This window comes from Chelonoidis abingdonii, chromosome 8 (genome assembly GCF_003597395.2).
Source record: "Chelonoidis abingdonii isolate Lonesome George chromosome 8, CheloAbing_2.0, whole genome shotgun sequence".
NCBI lineage: Eukaryota > Metazoa > Chordata > Testudines > Testudinidae > Chelonoidis > Chelonoidis abingdonii.
In genome coordinates, this window is record NC_133776.1 from 85,355,402 (window position 1) to 85,375,070 (window position 19,669).

At 40.8% G+C, this 19,669-nt stretch overlaps 1 protein-coding gene across 2 annotated transcripts in view; it reads right to left on the reverse strand.

Annotated features, from left to right (window-relative positions):
• NEXMIF (neurite extension and migration factor) overlaps positions 1-18,309 on the reverse strand; it is a 250,744-nt gene extending 232,435 nt beyond the window's left edge. Inside the window, exon 1 of one of the 2 annotated variants that reach the window (XM_075068797.1) lies at positions 18,242-18,309. The gene's annotated coding sequence lies outside the window, so the exon portion shown is untranslated. The remainder of the gene's footprint in view (positions 1-18,241) is intronic. The other variant, XM_075068796.1, reaches the window with a different exon arrangement.
• Positions 18,310-19,669: the final 1,360 nt, after the last annotated feature.

Below are 19,669 nucleotides of genomic sequence, written 5' to 3' on the forward strand. Positions count from 1 at the left end.
CTAATTTAAGGTTTCGCGTGCCGGTAATACATTTTAACATTTTTAGAAGGTCTCTTTCTATAAGTTTATAATATATAACTGAACTATTGTTGTATGTAAAGTAAATAAGGTTTTTAAAATGTTTAAGAAGCTTCATTTAAAATTAAATTAAAATGCAGAGGCCCCCTGGCCGGAGTGGTGGCCAGGACCCAGGCAGTGTGAGTGCCACTGAAACTCAGCTCGTGTTCCGCCTTCAGCACGCATGCCACAGGTTGCCTACCTCTGGACTAAGAGTATAAAACAGAACACAGGGGCACCAATGCTTCGCCTTTTCTCCTCCCCCCACCTATGCTGCAAGCAACAAGGACACTTTGAAGACTCTGACAGATGAGACTGGCCCAGGTTTCAAGGGTGAAACCTGTGTACTATGAACTGCAATATCCAGTGGGGTGAGAAAAACTGCTTAATCTAGATATTGCCCAGTCTCATAGGGTTGAGAGGTTAGACTACATGCTTATATTTTATTCAGTAACTAACTCTGACCTTTTGCCTATCACTTATAATCATTTACAATCTATCTTTTGTAATCAAACTTATTTTACTTTTTATCTTTACCAGTGAGATTACACGAAGTGTTCAGTAAATCTGTTCAGGTTTACAAAGGATGTTTATATCCACTTTCCATTGATAAAGTGGGGACCAATTAATAAACTTGCATTGCTCAAGAAAGAGTCTTGAGCAGTGCAAGATGGTATATTCCTAGGGTACAAGGCTGAGAGTTGGGGGGATTTGGCTGGTGCCTCTCTCTGTGTGACTCCTGCGTGGCTCTGGGAACTTTCATGCAATCTAGCTGGGTGTGCAGCTCCACGTGCTGTCATGCTGAACAGCACCTGGAGGGGTTTGCTACTTGTCACTAGCAAAGCACAGTGAGAGACAACACAGGTAGCATAGATAAGGGGGCATAGTGGTCCCACGGTCCCAGGTTGCACCCCAGGAATCCCATCACACTGTATACTTATGAGGACTTCCAGACTTTGTACCTTGCTTCATTTTTTTCCTTAGGACATTAGACCTTATCAAGCCACCTCCTTTGAGTTACAACTCTGGCTACTTCCCATCAGTAGCTTTATCCATATCATTCAGTTCTCTATATTCAAGGTTAATTTTTGTGACTATCTTTCAATCCCCAGTGCTTTCTTCAGCCTTCCTCCTCTGCAGGTTGTACAGCTGCCCATACAGAGAGACACAATCTGACAAATATTATTGTTAATGTCAATTCTATATACCATATATAGATGTTTACAGCCTACAAGCACCAGATCCATTCTGGAGTAAGAATACTGATGCCTTCTGCATATATCTGCTAACAATATTTCAGTAATTTTTCCTCCCCTACACTTTTTTTTTTTTTAAATCACCATCTTTAGTTCCAGGACCCAATTAAAGTTCCTGATCACAAAGAATGTGAGGAGCAAGATCTAACTAGAAATTATTAATGAACTGATTTTTTTCATTGGGAGCATACAGATTTATATAAAGGTAGTTTCTCACCCATTTATAATTCCCAAGACAAGTATATATCTAACACAGACCTCATTTGATTTTTAAAAAAATATTACAAGCCTGATTCACCGCAGCATTACTGTAGTCTTGCACTAGTATAACTTTCACTAAACCAGTGTAAAATTGGTGTAACAGAGGGCAAATCCAGTCCTATTCGTAATGGGAGATTTATTCTGATTAGGACAGCCAACCCGTCTATTTTCTCTTACCAACTGCAGAAGATACATTTCCAATAGCTGACTCTTCTTCAAAGATGAGTTTCCCACCTTCAATATCTACATGCAACTTTTTAAAGGTAATTTGATATCTCTGCCCCACCTCTAGCCCCCCTTGATTGGGTTATTAAGTCTATTAACATTCAAGATACTATAAGTACTGCTACTCACCATTATGTGGTAGAATTAGAGAGAGAGCTATTAGAACCAAAGTTTGTCTTGTTTCCTCTAATTCTCTGATGTGAACTTGGATACCAGAGAGAGATAAAACCTTTATCAAATCATCTGGAGCTTCTGACAGTGGAGAAAAAGAGAAAAGTGGATAAAGGTTCGGGGGTGGGGGGACAGTCAGAGAAGTGAGCACACAAGGCAAATGAAAAAGTATACTTTATATATATTTGTCAGATAAACTCAGTGAGGGGGAAGGGATACATGATACTTTTTTCTCCCCTTCAGGGTGAATACATTACTCTCTCATCTCTAATTTTGTTCTTGTTTTCCCAATCCTTATATTTTATCCTACCCCTACCTCCCCACTTTAGAACTTTACAATCTGAGTAGGATCAGGCTTGATCAGTACTTAAATGGGAATCCACCACCCAGCCTGAATGCTACAAAAAGTGCTGGTGGTGACACTCCTCTCTCTTACCTTAGGCTGAGAACTGGCTCCTCCCTAGATTATTTTCAGGGACCACTGCTGGAAGTGCCATTTCTCTCAATGAAACTGGCCTTGAACAACAGTGGTTATTAAAAAGACCTCTGCACCTTTAACGGGAAGAGAGAGCTTGTGGTTAAAGTACTTCATCAGCATTTTGGAATTAAGCCAGACAACCCCTTGTGAGAGAGGAAACATTTCCATTTTACAAATAGGAAAATAGAAGGTCAGAAAGTTTTACAGCCCAAGGTTTTCAAGAAGCCTTTGATTTTTTTCAGTGTTCAGATGCCCAAGTTGAGATGCCTTGGGTCTGGTTTTCAGAGGTGCAGAGCACTTGGAGCTCTCATTGACTTCACCTGTAGTTGCACGTTGTGACCACAGATAAAAGTCGTATACAAAGTGTGTCTAGCTGGGCTCACAAAAATTCGGGCACCCAACATCTGACATTACTTTGGAAAATGATGATCTTTAAGAGAGATGCCTAAAATCACACCAAAAGTCTGTGGCAGAGTCAGAGTTAGAATGCAGACCTCTTGGCAAGCACTCCTGTGCAATAGCCACAAGGCCATCACATTTACATACCTCTTAGCACATTTATTTCTCAACTTTTCCAAAAGGTTCTGCTATCACTGTAAGATCTTTAAGGCTTCACACAATGTAAATGAATTCTTTAAATAGGCTTACTGTAATATCTATCACATATTCACTTAAGTGAATCTCACTGCATAAATGAGCCATGGATAGCACTCAGTTAGGGAATAAGTAACTACAGAAGTAGCAGCAGCACAAGGTTTTTCACATCCCACTCACCTTTCAACTGTGGTTCATAGACTTCTGTAGTAATGACATATTACTGAATGTTTTGATTTTCGAGCACAGACTTATTACAAATTCATACTGCATACTGTATATGGAAAGAGCCAAAGGATGCAACACAGAAGTAACAAGAAAAGGCAAGGAATCAACACTCGCATGAGAAGGAACACTTTTTTCAAAAGGAGAAATTGAAAATTGCATATTTTAAGGTAACAGATATATTAGTTATAATACTTGGCACTTAGAGCACTTTTCATCTTCAAAGCACTTTACAAACTTTAACCAGTCTTCACAATATCTGTGGGAAGTTGATACGTAAGTATTAGTAATTTCGTTTTACAAATGGGGTCATGAGGGCAGAGCAGTTATGATACTTGCCTAAAGCCACAGAAGAAGTCAATGAAAGAGCTAGGATTGGAATTCGGGGATTTCTGGCTCCCATGCTCAGACCACTGAGTGATGTCTCTAAATATTAGATTTATACCTCCCTCCCACAGCCCTCATCAGTTTATCCTCACCGCGCCTGTCCAATATACTAGCACAATGCCAACTCCAGCCTTTGCTCCACCAATGGCCCCAGCCTTGATCACCTACTTCTCCAGCAAACGATTACCAATTTCGCACTTGCCGCCACTCACAGGTGGGAAAAGTTCCCAATGAGAATCCATAAGCCACCACCACCTTGCCCACCTCAAAACTCACCTCTTCTGTAGTGCATACTGGAAACTGTAATCTGATAACAGCTAGGCAGGTGGAAGCTGTGATCACTGCTACCGATAGCTAAGAACTGTGTACTTCCTATTACATTATTCATTAATCTGTCTCTCCCACTCAGCCTGCTTATCCACCTGTTATGTCCTGTGTTTTGGACTATAAGCTCTTTTCTATTCTATATGGGTTCTTATATTGTGCACTCATTGCTGGAGTATCTGAGTGCCTTCCAGTAGTGTATTAAGTAATGAGACTAATATCTGTGACACATTAGTTCTCTCATCCTCTCCCTGGGGAGAAGTGTGTGCAATGGCATGTATTATTATCCATGTCTTGGATTTTATTTATTTATATATATATACACACACACATACACACACACACTGCTATGTATTTATTAGAGAAGGCAAGGTCAAAGAGATCATATAATCATAGACGTAGAAGGGACCTCGAAAAGTCATCTAGTCCAGTCCCCTGCATTCATGGCAGGACTAAGTATTACCTAGACCATCCCTGGCAGGTGTTTGCTTAACTGTGTTTTGCTCTTAGAACAGAAGGTGGTGAGGTTCATTCCACAGTTTTAGCCTAGCCCACAAGAAAACTCTGTGTCCTGCACAAACTAGCTTTACCTTTATTGTAAAAAGTTCCACTATTCCAGAGGAGCAAAGTTGTTAACCCCAGTCTTCAGCATGGAGCTTTGGTTGATCTTTTAGATTTCCTGGGCATAGGCTACTGAGTGCCTTGAAGATAAGGACAGAGACCTTGAACTTGATTCAATGTTCTATGATAAGCTAGTGTAGGGTGCAGAGAACAGGTCTGATGTGCTCAGAGTAGACTGTGTTCTTGAAGAGATGCATTGCAACATTCGGTACCAGATGGAGTTTTTTAACTGCTGAGGTCTTCATTCAGGTATATCGCATTGCTGCAGTCCAGAGGAGAGGTGACAAAGGCATGGATAACTGAAACCAGGTCTTTAGTCAACAGGATGAATAATGGAGATAGTAGGAAGCATTATTTTTTGGATGCTGCTAAATGAAAACTTGGCATCAGAAAGGAATCCAGGAGCACTCTCAAGTTATGGACTGAATTGATCAATTGTGGTTGTGTACCTTCAAACAAAGGAGACTGCACCATGGCTTAAAAAGCTTCAGAATGTTTCCCTCTACCCCACAGCATAACATCCATCTCACCTGAGCTCAGCTTCAACCTTAAAGGCAGAGACTGGTATTCATAATATGCCTACCACAATGGGGTTCAACCTAGCTGTAGTCTTTAGGTGCTACTGCAATATAAAAGTTAAATGAATAATAAAACAACATTTAAAGAAAAGAAGCAAAAACCTGGCCATGAACCTCAAACTAAGAGTTCAGTCAATCTCTAACAATAGTCAATCAAATCTACAGTTATTGTGTTACATCCATCCTTAACGTAACTCCATTGAAGTAAGTGATGCCACACAGGAATGAATTTGGCCCATCACTTCTATTTGGCCAAACATTTGGCTATATACATATAATACATATGTATAATACACATTAAAAACTGAAATATAACACAGATAGTAAATAGATTTGTCAGAAGTGTTACCAGCCCTAATCAGCTGATTATACACTGAGGAATAATGCTATTAAAATGGATAAGATCACCCACCAACTACAATCACAATCTTCCCATGTCCAAAAGCCAAGATCCTCTTCAATTAATTGTTTAAAAAAACTGTAATTGTTAAATTTAATTTTCAGCTAGCAGGGTTCCCCTCTCCCTCTAATATATTCCATTCACGTGTATTCCCTATAGTACCTGACTGGCTCAGCAATCTTCTCTCCCTTCCACATGTACCCAGACATTAGATTTTACACCTAATCCCATCATATAGCTCCTCAGGAAAACCCTGTTAGGCAACTGCCATTTATATGAGTTCTGAATAGATTGTTCCTCTGCTCTACCTTGCACCAAACCATGCCTTGCTCATACATGTAGTGTAGTTCCATTGAAGTCAGTGGAACTATTTATGAAGATAAAGCCAGCAGAGTTTGGCCCACAATCAGACACCTCTGGCAAGACGTGGGCACTCCGTCTTCACATATATAAATTTATTTCATCATACAACATTGAACTATTTTAGATAGATTTAGATGAGAGAGAACCGTTTCCCCACATTTGTAGCACAGTTGCAGCTGTTAAAGAGACTGTGAACTTTCCTTTAACACACATTTAAACTGATACAACTTTAATTAAAAAAGTAATTTTGAAAATTGTTTGTGCAGTGTGCAAGGTGATGTTCAGACAGCATCTCTGATCCCTGGAGTTCTGCAGCCTTGAGTTTAATAAACTGAATTTTCAAAAAGTAAACACAGCTTCACATCAGCATGAACCCTCCATTTCAGACAAGTATTTTTCAGCTATTTCTTTTTATCCAGGAAATGGAATTTTTGCTCCACCCCATCCACTTCACACTGTGCTGTAATTCGCTACTTACTGGGGAACTAGGCATATGGTTACAACAGAAAAAGTATTTACTCATTGTCTTTTTAAGACTCTGCGTAAAAGACTGTCAAACTGTAGCTTCATCTAGCTACCAAAACAGAAGCCTTGCCTTTATCACAATGATACAAGTAGCCAGGTAGGGTGCCCTGTACCACACACAGGATCATAAAGTTGACACCTTGACCCAGTCCAAACCCTGGTTATGTAATAGAAAGTCCATTGGGATCCTAATGTCTACCATCCCTCCCATACCCTCCCTTGGCAACTGCACAGTCTGCAGGTGCTTCTTTCCAGCCTGCTAGTCCTGCTATAAATTAAAATTCACATTGCTTCATTTCTTGTTTTCAGGGGCGATAATTTGGCTAGGGAAGACAAAGGCAGTTTGCTCCAGGTAGAAGTTAGGCAAAAATAATTCCCGCTCAAAGGAGGGCTTTTGTTGTTTTTGTCATTGGTTGTTTTGCTCTATGAGTATTTTTAAATAAATCCTTTCAATTACCTGTAGTGTATCAAGAGTGTAAAAGGATGTCTACTGAATGAAGGTTTATTTTTGCCATCAATTTATCACAAACACTTTAGGATAGGCAGTATACCCAACAAGTAGAGTCCAGGACTGGGGCAAATCAGGACTTCTGGGTCCAATTCATGAGTGTGCAATTCTGAGTAAATCACGTAACTTTTCTGTGGCTCAGTTCTCTCACTAACAAATTAGGTTGGACTGGGTGGTAAGGCTTACTTAATTTGTGTTTAGAATTTGAAAACCTCCACTGAAAGGTACTGAGCTGGAAAGACCAAGTATTTAGTTTTAAAAAAACAACCAAACATACATTTAGCATTTTCACACACTTTAGATTTTTTTAATCTTATAAACTTTTAACGCTATTGAGAACACCGAAAAGAAGGGGCTTTCTGTTTTCAAATCTGTTCCGTCTGGCAATGGCAAAACTGCATGTAATTTTGAACCTACAGTGAGTTTCGGTCAATTTTTAAAAGCTGTATTTCTTAAGTCAAATTCACAATAGGTAAGAGGCCCTTTGGAAACATTTATGTACTTTGTTTTTAATGACAGACCTGTGCATGCTTAAAGTTCACAACTGAATATAGGCAATAATTTATCACCCTAATGTAACTTAATTTTCAATATGATTTCAGAATCTGCTATGAAGTTTGTTTTGGTAGAATTTGTCTCACAGGGAATAAAATTAAAGAAATGGTTGATTTCATTCTATTATGTTTATGCCAAGAATTCCAAGTTATGGGGGGAGTTGTTTGTGTTTTTTAAACTCTCTTCATTTTATAGACTACATTGGGCTTACACTGTGATCTATACCAGCTCTATTCACATATTGTCAGCCCATTATCATGTGATGCATAGAATTGTGCAAGAAAAAAAATATGCGGAAATTTTTGTGAATGAGTGGTAACAGAGTTATCTTCTAGAGGGATACGCAACACAACTATCCTAGGATCCGAAGGAGAGTATTCCTCTGGTTCCAGTACCCTCCAAATGTTTTAAGCAGTACACAGTGTTCTAGCTATAGGACTTCTCTGGTCTTTAATGCTCAAAATTAAGAGCTAATAGCCCAGGATGCCATTCTCTCCCTAAACATGGCAAAAGGGTCTTTCAAGTTACTAATGAAGTTCAGATGTATAGCAGTACTTCAGGGACTAATGGGTTACTTAAGTATTGAGAGTTACCACCTCAACTTCTTATTTACTTGTACTTGAGATTTAAGTATGACTTTACCAGTTGCATTCAGCACATGCACAAGCTTAACGCAGTTGAACATATTGCACACATTGCAATATCCCCTTTCGTTTGAATGTCACTGAGTAGAAAGAATATTGGCACCAGAACTCACATGTGGCACACTGCCAGCAGCAGAATTAATTTTGTGGTTTATTACAGGTAGAAATGGGGAAAAGCAACCCAAAGTTTCCATACAAAATTTAAGAATTGCACAATCAGTAAGCATTTGGAAGATGATGTGTGCGCTCCACCATGCACAAGCTTATTGATCAGTGCACAGATGAAGACTTTCAGTATGTATTGTACAGTCAGTGCTTATGCAGTATGACTTATGCAGTATTTCCTTCTCCTGCCCTGTCACCAACACAGAAATTTCTGACCTGCTACCTTCTTGAAACCCCTCCACCTATTCCTTTTCAGTAGTTTCTCCATCCCATTCTTGTGTCTCTCCTTTTCCTATAGTTTCAGGAAATGGATGACAAAAGGTCTTGGGCCCCTATGAAGATAAAAAGCTGATCACAGATTTTTTTGTTCAAAATCTCTAGACTTTTTATGGCAATGATAACCTCCAAAATCTAAACTGATTGCTATGATTGAAGGTTTAAATCATGGTCTTCCAAAATCTGTCCTGTACTAGCCTTTGAAATTCTGAGCTATCTGTAGCTGAAGAGGGGGAGCTGAAAAATTTACTACAGTAAACAACATCCTGAAAAGACTACCTGGGTCTTTTTGGTTAACAGTAATAAAACATCTGCCAGCCGTTATTGCAAGGAAGACTGGGATACCACAGAGTTTGCTTAATACATTAATCAAAAGTCAATTCCACAGACCAGTCATCATGTAATGGACAATATGTCAATCACAAGCTAATGCTATTTGTAACTCTTCATCACTACTAATAGCAATCTACCGGCCAGAGCTCCTAAGGAGCAAAACTCACATCACATTCTACTGGCTATTCAGCACTATTTTCTAATCAATCTATAAAGCACAAGCAAGACTGTACACAAGTAGCAAATTTATATAAATGTGACACTGTATAAAATACAATCTCTAAACTGATTGCAGACTCAAACCAGGGAACTCACCGCTATGTTAGACATTATGGAGCTGAGATGAATTAATCTATCTGATCTACAAATTTACCCTTTTACTGATCTTTTCAAAATAGATACTTTCTGCAATACAATGGATTATCTAGAAATTCATTTAAACTCAATAAGGCTAGTGTTTATAATAAACAAAATAGGAAAAGGCCAGGGTTCAAATATAAAAAAAGTTAGGCAAGGGATTAATATAAATTAAAGAGATAGAGGCACAATAAATAAGAATCATCTTATTGAAATCTTACTACTAGAGCTCAGTCAAATGACCTGACCAGAGAATAAGACAATTAGGTAGGTAAAGATTACTGGGATAGAAGTTATTTTTTCTACAGAGCAGCTCATCAAAGAAACTCTTTGAACTCCATTTTATGGATGAAGAAGACTAAGATTTTGTTGCAATTAAAAACTCATCGACTTATACAGTAGTTGCAGCTAATGAGTTTTAATGCATTTTGTCATGGCTAGTTGAGCTCTTTTTCCTTTACTTCCATTAACTTTTAGATGTTTTAGGTTATTAATAGTCACATGTTTCAATATTATACATTAACTGTTTTGTTGGAATCACCACAGAGTCTACTACATTTTTGCCCACATCACCAGAGTCAACTAGATGTTGCATCTCAACATTATCTAATTATATCTCAAAAATGTACCACACACTACTACACAATGGATTTATTTAAAAAGACAGAAGACCCTGATGTTATACAGGATCACTTTAAAGTAAAAGTATCCAACTGGACACTATGAAGTCACTGTACATTGCTCCAACAAAAACGGTGTGGTCAGCAACAATTTTTTTAAAATATATGTAAACAGAGGGATAAGTGATCAGGACACCAGAAATATCCCTTCATGTTTAAAAACAATATAAACAAAAAAGTTAAGTGCCACAGCATCTTTTGGACTCAGAAAATTCTGACACTGCCCCCTCTAAATAACTAAAGGCATATTAAATACCAATTATAGATATCTGTCCACCCAATAGTCAGGTCTAATTAACTAGATAGCTGTGACTATGCTATCAAATACACTCATAATTATTTGTCAAAAAATTCCACCTCTACTCTATTATTTGCTTTAACAAATCTGAGACACTTCTTAAAAATCAAACTCTTAATTTTTACTTGCTCAGCTATCAGAGACAGCCAAGAGGGACTTCTGTTTAATATCTCATTTGCAGGACAGCACCAGTCAGCCATCTCTACTGCACCAAAATGTCAGCATGAGCCTTAAATCTGGATTTAGGACTTTAAGCCATGACCTTGTGGCCTGCAGAAAACCATGCTACCGACTAAGCCACACTGACACGTCATTCCTTTCATCTTTGTTAATTCCTCAAACATATACCCTTGTTTCAGTGAAGTAGTTAAAGAATTTGTTGTAGTTATTCAACAACTATGAAGATCAGATATCATCCTGACTGGAAAAGTCCCTCCACTCCCCCAAGGCTGCATGTGTTTCTGCTTGTTTTAAGCACCAACTGAAATCTAGATCAGTCACAGCAGAAAATGGCAGCTAAAACAGAGATTTGGAAGGAATCTAAATGACCAGACCAGAAAACCTGGCTATTGCAGCAGATGGGGAAGAACCAGTCTTGATGTGCAAAACTAGTAGTTTCAGTTAAAATGCTAAAAATTAACACATTAAAAAAGAGCTTCAATAGCACTTCTGAAGAAGAAAAAAAAAGCTTTGGAAGCTTAAGATTTGAAGCCTCACAAGCTTCTTATGAAAAATGCAAGCTTTGAAAAAACTTCTGAAGATTTAATATTTTTACTTTGTGTTCTTCTACTGCCAATTGACTATTGATGCTGCAACTAATAAAAAATAATTAATACCAATAAATAGGCTTTTCATAAGGCCTCAGATATTCTTCCCCATCACAGACTCTAGTTAGTGACTTGTGCATTGTACAGGAAACAAAATCTGTGGACTTTCTAGTCTCTACCCTTGGCTGTTTTGCACTGTGACTTTCATGCGTAAGTGCCTCTGGGAGAAAACTTTGAAGAGTGGGAAAGAGAATTTGGCCTTTTCCAAGTTTGTGCCTCCAAATCCAGCTCTGAACCACTGTATAGCATTACAAACAAGAGAATTCTATAATACTGGGGATTTTACGGACCACATTTTCAAAAGAGCTCAGGTCTCACTTAGGCAAATAAATATACAGATTTTCAAAAGAACTCAACATTCAGCAGCTCCCAGTGTTCCACATGGAAGCTGCTAGGTACTGGATACCTTTGAAAATCTAGTCATTTACAGGGTTGCACAATGTCAGCCAAACTCTATTGAAAATTTCTCTAAATGTCTGCAGCTCTTGCATGAGAAGCGCAGACCACCTTTTCTCTGTACATTTACAGCACTCCAGAAATAATTGCACCATGATGGTAAAAACCCACATATGTACAGAACTTCTAAAGGAGTAGGGTTGCCAAACCTCCAGGATTGTCCTGGGGTCTCCAGGAATTAAAGATGAATCTTTAATTAAAGATGATGTCATGTGATAAAGCCTCCAGGAATACTTCCAACCCAAACTGGGAACCCTATAAAGGAGAGAAAGACTGGAAATGTCTCCAAATACTAATCATATTTCCAAAAAACCCATTGCTCCCCTCCTGCACTAGGAACTATAGAATAATTTCAGAGCTTAACCATAAAAAAACTCACAAAACAGTAAATAACACTTTCATAAAATTATACAGTAACTCCACCACTAAGGAAAATCCCACATGGGATGAAGGGAACATGAAAATGTTCTGTACAGAAAGGGTAACAATGTTTGTTATGATAGATAGGGCTGAACCAGAACACCTGATACATAACTTCACCATTCTGCCAATCTTAGGGAAGTCCAGATCCATCTATGAACTAACCTTAGCAATTCAGACTACAGTGTAACGAGCCAAATCCGAAACCAAACTCTTTCACCTTCTGAGGAAGTTCACATCTGAAGTCAAGCTTCACTTAGAAATAATAAAGTGTTAATACCACTGTACAAGGCACTAGTGAGACCTCATCTGGAATACTGTGTGCTGTTCTGGTCTCCCATGTTTAAAAAAGATTAATTCAAACTGGAACAGGTATAGAGAAGGGCTACTAGGATGACTAGAGGAATGGAAAACCTGCCTTATGAGAGGAAACTTACAGAGCATGGCTCATTGAAGCTAACAAAATAAAGGCTGTGGGGAGATACGACTGTCCTCTGTAAATACATCAGAGGGATAAATAACAGGGAGGGAGAAGAGTTACTTAATTTAGGGACAATTTTGGTACAAGAACAGATGGATATAAACAGGCCATCAACAAGTTTAAGCTTGAAATGAGGCGAAGGTTTCTAACCATCAGAGGAGCGAAGTTCTGGAACAGCCTTCCAAGAGGAGCAGTGGGGGCAAAAAAACTAATTTGTTTCAAGACTGAGCTTGATAAGTTTGTGGAGGAGATGGTACAATGAGGTTGCCTACAATGGCATATGGCCCAACCATGACTGCTATTAGCAAACATCTTCAACAGTCAGAGCTGGGACACTAGATGGAGTGGCCTGAGTTACTCCAGAGAATTCTTTTCCAGGTGGTCTTGCTGGTAGATCTCGCCCACATGCTCATGATCATCTTTGGAGTCAGGAGGGAATTTTCCCCCAGGTCAGATTAACAGAGACTGGGGAATTTTTTGCTTTCCTCTGCAGTATGGGATATGGGTCACTTGCTGCTTTGAACTAGAGTAAATGGTGGATTTTCTGTAACTTAAGTCTTTAAATCAAGAGTTGAGGACTTCAGTAACAAAGCAAGAGCTAAAGGTATAAACCCCCAGGCTTCAGGGCATAAGCCAACCTCTAACTATTTAGGGTTAGAAGGAAACTTTCTCTGAGGGCAGGTTACCCTATAAATGCCTACTGCACGGTTTCTTGCACCTTCCTATGAGGAAGCTGGTTCTGGCGACTCTCAGTGACAGGATAACGAACTGAACAGATGGACCACAGGCATGGTATGGCAATTGGTTATATTTCTATATCATTCAAACAGCTGCAGCAAAATCACAACATAGAAACAGAACAATTGTTCATATACCTAGAAATAAGCAATTTTACAACCATTCAGATCTCTATAATCATCTCATGTAAAGACATACAGAAACACCTTCAATAGGCAAGCAGGCCTAAAAAGATTAAATTAAAAGTTTTAACATGAAAGATATCCTTTGACACATATGCTGAATGAAGACATTGCTACAGAAATATTAGAGACTGACTGGTCTGGCCCTTGCTAGCTGTCACTCAGGAGACATCAATTTGCAACAGTCACACAAATGCAGGCTTACCTAGACTGTATTATTCCCCTGGAATTGCTAACAAAATATAGCTAGCACTATCATCTAACTGTCCAAAATGTTACTCACCAAAGGCAACTCTATTTTGTTGTTTGTGGGAATGCCCCATTATCTATAATTTATGGGTGCAGGTTCAAAACTGTTTTATAGAAATGGTGGGTACTTCAATAACTTTCACGCCAACTGTATGTTTGTTAGGTATCAGCAAAGCTAGTAAAGTCACTGGGTGTGAAATTGACGTTATCAACACATTTATACTGATAGCAAAACAGCTTGCCCTAAGTTTATGGATATCTTATGCAAAATCCATGTATGACATCTGGAAACCAGAACTAATTAATTACCTTAAACTTGTTAAGCTTAGCCACTCGCTACAGGACAACACAACACATTATTTAATACTGTATTGCAGCAGCATCTAGCAGCCATAAGATGAAGACCCCGTTGTGCAAGGCACACAGTACATATAATAAATAACACAAGCTCCTACCCCAAACAGCTTGCAATCTTAGTATATGATGAGATAATAGCAAGAATGGTGGGAGTGGGAGATCTGACAAGGTATCAGTGAAACACGGTTCACATAGTTTTATGCAGTATGGCTTATTTATTCACTATTGGATGGTTCCGTGAAATCAAGAATCTCCACCATCTGACTATATGCATGAGTATTGATTGTAAAACCAATCCCAAACTGGGATAAACTACTCCAGATATACAACAGACTAAATATAGACTCTTCTTCAGTTCAGTGTATAAAACCTTATAATAAGTTAACTATTTCAGAGTTATTAACCCCTAAGTCCTGATTCTTAATATATTCTGTTAATCCCTGAAAACGGTCATTAGTAAGCAGCAGTGGAAATTTTATTTTGTTTTTCCACACAGACTACCTACCCTGGGGTTTTAAACTTCAGCCCACCACTGCAGTATCTGAGTATACTCCATGTAAAACAGGTTGGGAATACCAAGGTATTAGCTGACTTCATGGGATCCCTGGCTCTTCTCCCTTTTTGGGATAGTTCCTTTTGATGGGTGGGGAAGTAAGAGATTGGTTATTCGTTTCTAGTTTGGGTTTTTGTGTTTGATTGTAGGGGACTATTGGCGGGAGTGTTGGTTTTGTGAATGTCATTTTCACAAAGGCTTTCTCAGAGCAGAAGGTTTTTCAGCATTTCCTAAAAATGGTTGGATTCTGGATCTGTCTAATCTCGTCTGGAAAGTCATTCCATAGGCTGATCCCCTGAACTGAGAATTCTTTGTCCCTATTCTTGAGTGCTTCATCCTCGGCTTTGCACGCGTGCAACACATACTCACTCTTCTGTTTTCTTTCCAGACATATTTTGGATGGATAAAAACAAAGATTACGCACACACAGAGATATCCGTGTGGGGTTCATACACAAATATCCACCAGGAGTCATCATCTCAGGAAGTACTGTCTGCCTTACATTTCACATATATACTTTACTACTATCTGCTCTGCACCAGCTTGAGAAGTTCATTTCTAGCCATCAAGATCTTTTTCACTGAAAAGACACCACCCAATCCAGAACAATACCCACATGCGTCTGACGAAGTAGATATTCCCCCTCGAAACCTTATGCTCCAATATGTCTGTTAGTCTATAAGGTGCCACAGGACTCTGTCACTTTTTACAGATCCAGACTAACACGGCTACTCCTCTGATACTTAACAATTAGGAAGATTAGCTAAGCCACTGTTATTAGCAACTTGGTATGGTAAAGAGAAGGAAGCTTCTTAGGTTGTGGGGGAAAACATGAATGGTGAAGCTGGTTGGTCTGTTCCCCTTTTTTGTCTTCCTTTTACATTTCTGTTGTGTGTAGAAACACGTGAATTGGCACTCTATTTTCAGCCTGATACACAAGTTGAAAGATATTGTACTGCTGTGTAGGCCAACTAGGGTCTGCCATTATTCCTTAGTTAGCACTTTGGGGGAAATAATTATTCACAAAAACTGCCATCATGAATGGAGAAACCAAAATCAATGTAGCTGTGTATGGACCATTGCCACTGCAATGCAAATACTCAATCAAGACTTGGATCAGCGAGAATTATATCACTGGGAATCCTTAAGCACGTCTTCGTGTATTTTTAATATCCATCTTATCACTTGCTGATCTCTCCTTCCCCCACTTCGAAACACACACACATGCACCTTCAAGACCTCCCTTTTCTCAGGGGTTTGGGCATAAGATTCATATAACCAGCAGGAGAGATCTTAAATGCAGTACTACGTTTATTGCCTTTTTTTTTTTTTTTAAATAAAGCATTGGTGCATAGCAGATTTATTCACTGAACAGGTTGATTTATTTAACAGACTTGACATACGTCAAACCCCACCATGTGCTTACATAATTGTTATCCATTTAACAGGTCTGTTCTTTTGTCAAATATTTGTTTAAAAAGTGGTTCACTGAAGATTGCTGCCTTGTGCACAGTTCACATATTTTAACAAATATATTCTTGTATTAGGTATCAGCTGAAGTAACTTAATTGCATCCTCCCTGCTTCAGTGCTGTCATTCCCCCCCCACACACACACTATACCTAAACAAACACACACAAAAAAGTGCGTGTATGTGTGTGTGTGCGGGTGCATTCACACACACACACTTTCTAGCAGAGATATTTTGCTGCTGGCACAGTGGTTACTGCATTACTATACTGTTCACTGATAACAGCAGGTACCTAAAAACACAGCGAACACAAATCTGAATACCAGGATGTGGATGGATGTGAATAGATTGCAAGCAAGCAGACCAGAGAGGCCAGGAAGGGGCAAAAAGGATGAAGAGACCACCAAGTACAGATCGGGGAAGGCTCAGAACAGATTCCAAGGCCAAAGATTTTTTTCTTTTTTTAGATTTCCTCTCACACTTACATGTCTTTCCTCTTCATCTCCCCGATATACACACAAAAAATCCTTTCACCTGGTGAACGTGTACACTACATATTTTCAGCAAGGGGTAAAATACTGGATAACATTTTAGAGACAAAATGTATAGCCTTTGCTTTAGTCACTAGTCCATTAGAACTGGTTTGGGTTACTATATTGCAAACATGCCATTTTCAAATTGCACAATTAATCTGAACATCATGGTTTAATTTTTTTTAAATCAGATATTAAAACAGACACGTCATACAGTACACTTAATAAGCAAAATACATTACTGTTGTCATTCTTGCACAAATGTACACGCAGTTCAGAATTTGAAGACACTGAAATAAAAATATACGAGCCCAATTTTCAATTGCTCACTAGACAGATGGTTAATTATATTCACAGCCGCATTTTTCACTGGGATAGAGTTTCAGACAATGAGCCAGTTTTATTTGATTAGCCAGTTTTCTAGTTTAATATGTGAAATGACAGTTACTTTAGTGCTTTTTTGTTCCTTGCTAAAAATAAGGTTTCTGTGTAAATTCTTCCACCATTCAAAACATCATTGCTGTAAATAAAAACCTGGTCATATGTTAACCAGTGTGTAAGTAGTGTAAGGAAGACACACAGAAAATACAAATGGCCTAGAGTAGTTCGGATGATACTGATTTGTAGAACCTTTTTCTTCCTACTGTGGAATATTTTAGTTCCAACCAGAATTCTCATTAGTGTTGAAATGCATGAAAATAAAGTAGCTTACATCTAATCTTTTTCAGAGTGCTTTAATACCATATTTTTACCAAAATTTAGTTTACCAGAGATTCAGAGACAAATTAAATACTAGAATACCCAATAGCGAATATATTTGCTAAACAGTTCTCTGCCAACACAAACAGGAAATGTACTAAACAAACAATAATAGTTGCCCAAAGACAGAAAGACTTACAACTAGTAGACTACAGTGTAATTTTTTAAATAAAAACTTCTAGAACTATTCAAAAATTCAAAGGACACATTTTGGGCTGACAAAAAAACACAAGTCTAATTTCATTCCTAAACTAGTAGATTCCACAGCAGAAAATCTATTCATTTGTGATATTCACACACTTTCGGTGACCCCCAAGCCGTTGACAATTTGATCTAAGTCTCTCTTTTCTTTCCCCTCAGAACAAGTATTAAAGCAACTAATTAATAATTACTGTAAGCCTTTGCCCTAAATTCCACTTTCAATATTTTAAGAAAAAAGAGACTTAAGTCAGGACCAAAAGAATGGAGACTAAACATTTTCCTCTCTGGAAAATTCACCCTGGATTGATTGGAATGGGGAGGGTTAAACTTAACTCATGCCCCGCCACCCCGCAAGTCGCCTTGAAACCTTCTCCGCTTTCCCATTGCTCACTAGATACACAGCAAAGGTTAGAGGAATTTGATTGACACAATTTATGTTTCCCTCCTGGCAAGAGAAGGCAACAAGACAGACCTTTTATCAAACATGCAATTTCTAATCATCATCACCATCATCACCACCACACACACACACACACACCCTATCGGAGCCGTGCAAGCAGCCGGCTGGGGGCTGCGTGTGCCTGCGCGGCTTCTCCCCAAAGAGGAAAAGGCCTTTCCAGGCTGGCAGGGCTGAGTGGGGGCTCCCGGAGAGCGCTGGATGGGCACCCCCCGCCGCCCCCGAAGAGAAACTCCAGCAAGCGAAGCCCGCACGGCTGCTGGGCGCAGAGACTTACCTTGGCAGCGAGCCCGCCAGGGGGGCCGGGGAGCGTGGGGCCGGCTGGCTGGGGGCCACCCCCCCTGCCTCCAGCAGGCAAGGCTGGGGATTGCGGCGGCGGCGGCTGCAGTCACCGCCGCTCCATGAGCCCGGCTCTCCCGTGCGAGCAGGTGGACGCGCCTGCCTCCCTCCTCCGGGGGGTGATGGAGCCGGCGCGGCTCACGGCAGCCCCCATGGCCCCGCAGCCATGCCGGGGACCCTGGCCGCCGAGCCCCCCCGCCCGCTCCCGCTCGCAGTCACCCGGCGCTTGCCGGCTGCCCCCTGCTTTGCTGCGGGGGGGGCGGGTGGCTCCCTCCTCCCCTCCGCCTCCTCCTCCTCCGCCTCCGCCGCGGCTGTTTCTTCCTCTCCTCCTCCTCCGCCCCCACCCAGGTTGCTTTTTCCCATTCAGAAGGTGCCTACAGCGCTGCTGTCGCCGCTGCCATTGTTTCGTCTGCCGCTGGACCGACTCTCTCCCCCTCCTCCCTCCCTCCCTCCACCACCTTGCTTTACCCGGGAGCGCGCAACGCGCGGCCACCTGTCATAAAGGGCGCGCACCCCCGGCGCTGCGGAGCGCGCCCGAGCGCTGGTGCACGGCAGCGGAGCCGGAGGGAGCGCGCGCGCGCGCGCCTTGCGAGGCTACCCAGTGTGGGTGCGTGAGCAGTGAGTGTGCAGCAGGGCTGTCCCCTGGGGCAGCGAGCGGGAGGGCGCGTAGAAATCAGTGACTCACACCCAGAGTGGGGGGGGAGCCAGTGGATCTAAGCTCCCGTGGGAACGGTGGAGGGGAGGCTTTGCTGCACATGGGAGGATGAGGGCATCATGTCCCACGTGCCATGGGATTTTCCCTTGCTGCCCTCTCCAAAGCCGCTGCCTACTGGACAGGGTGTGCCATTGCCGCAGGGTGGGAGGGTGAGGGACCTTGTCCCAGAAGGCTCCCCCTGCCCTGTTCCATAAAGGGAGCTATCATACTTTGAGAAGGGTGGGCCTCCTCCGGGAAGGGGCAGGACAGAGTAGCAGGACTGGGACCTTCCTACCCCTTTTGAGAAGTGTGGCCACCTGAGGGGCTAGAGAAAGGCGCAAGGCAGGCAGGTGGAGGGCAAAGCTTCCTCCTCTCAATGGGACTTGGTGTCGATTTGAATCACCCTCCACCTGGCCCATCTAGCGTTCGCTCACTCCTAGGTCAAAGCCCCTCAGTCCTCCCCTGCAGCACCCTTTGTTATACCACGTCTAGGCCCTTATATGCTCTGTGACTGTACCCTAAAAGGCTAAAGACAGCTGCTACTCCAGTTCTGGCCTTAGGATGACCAGATAGCAAGTGTGAAAAATCGGGACGGGGTAGGGGGTAATAGGTGCCTATATAAGCATAAGCCCCAAATATCAGAACTGTCCCTATAAAATCAGGACATCTGGT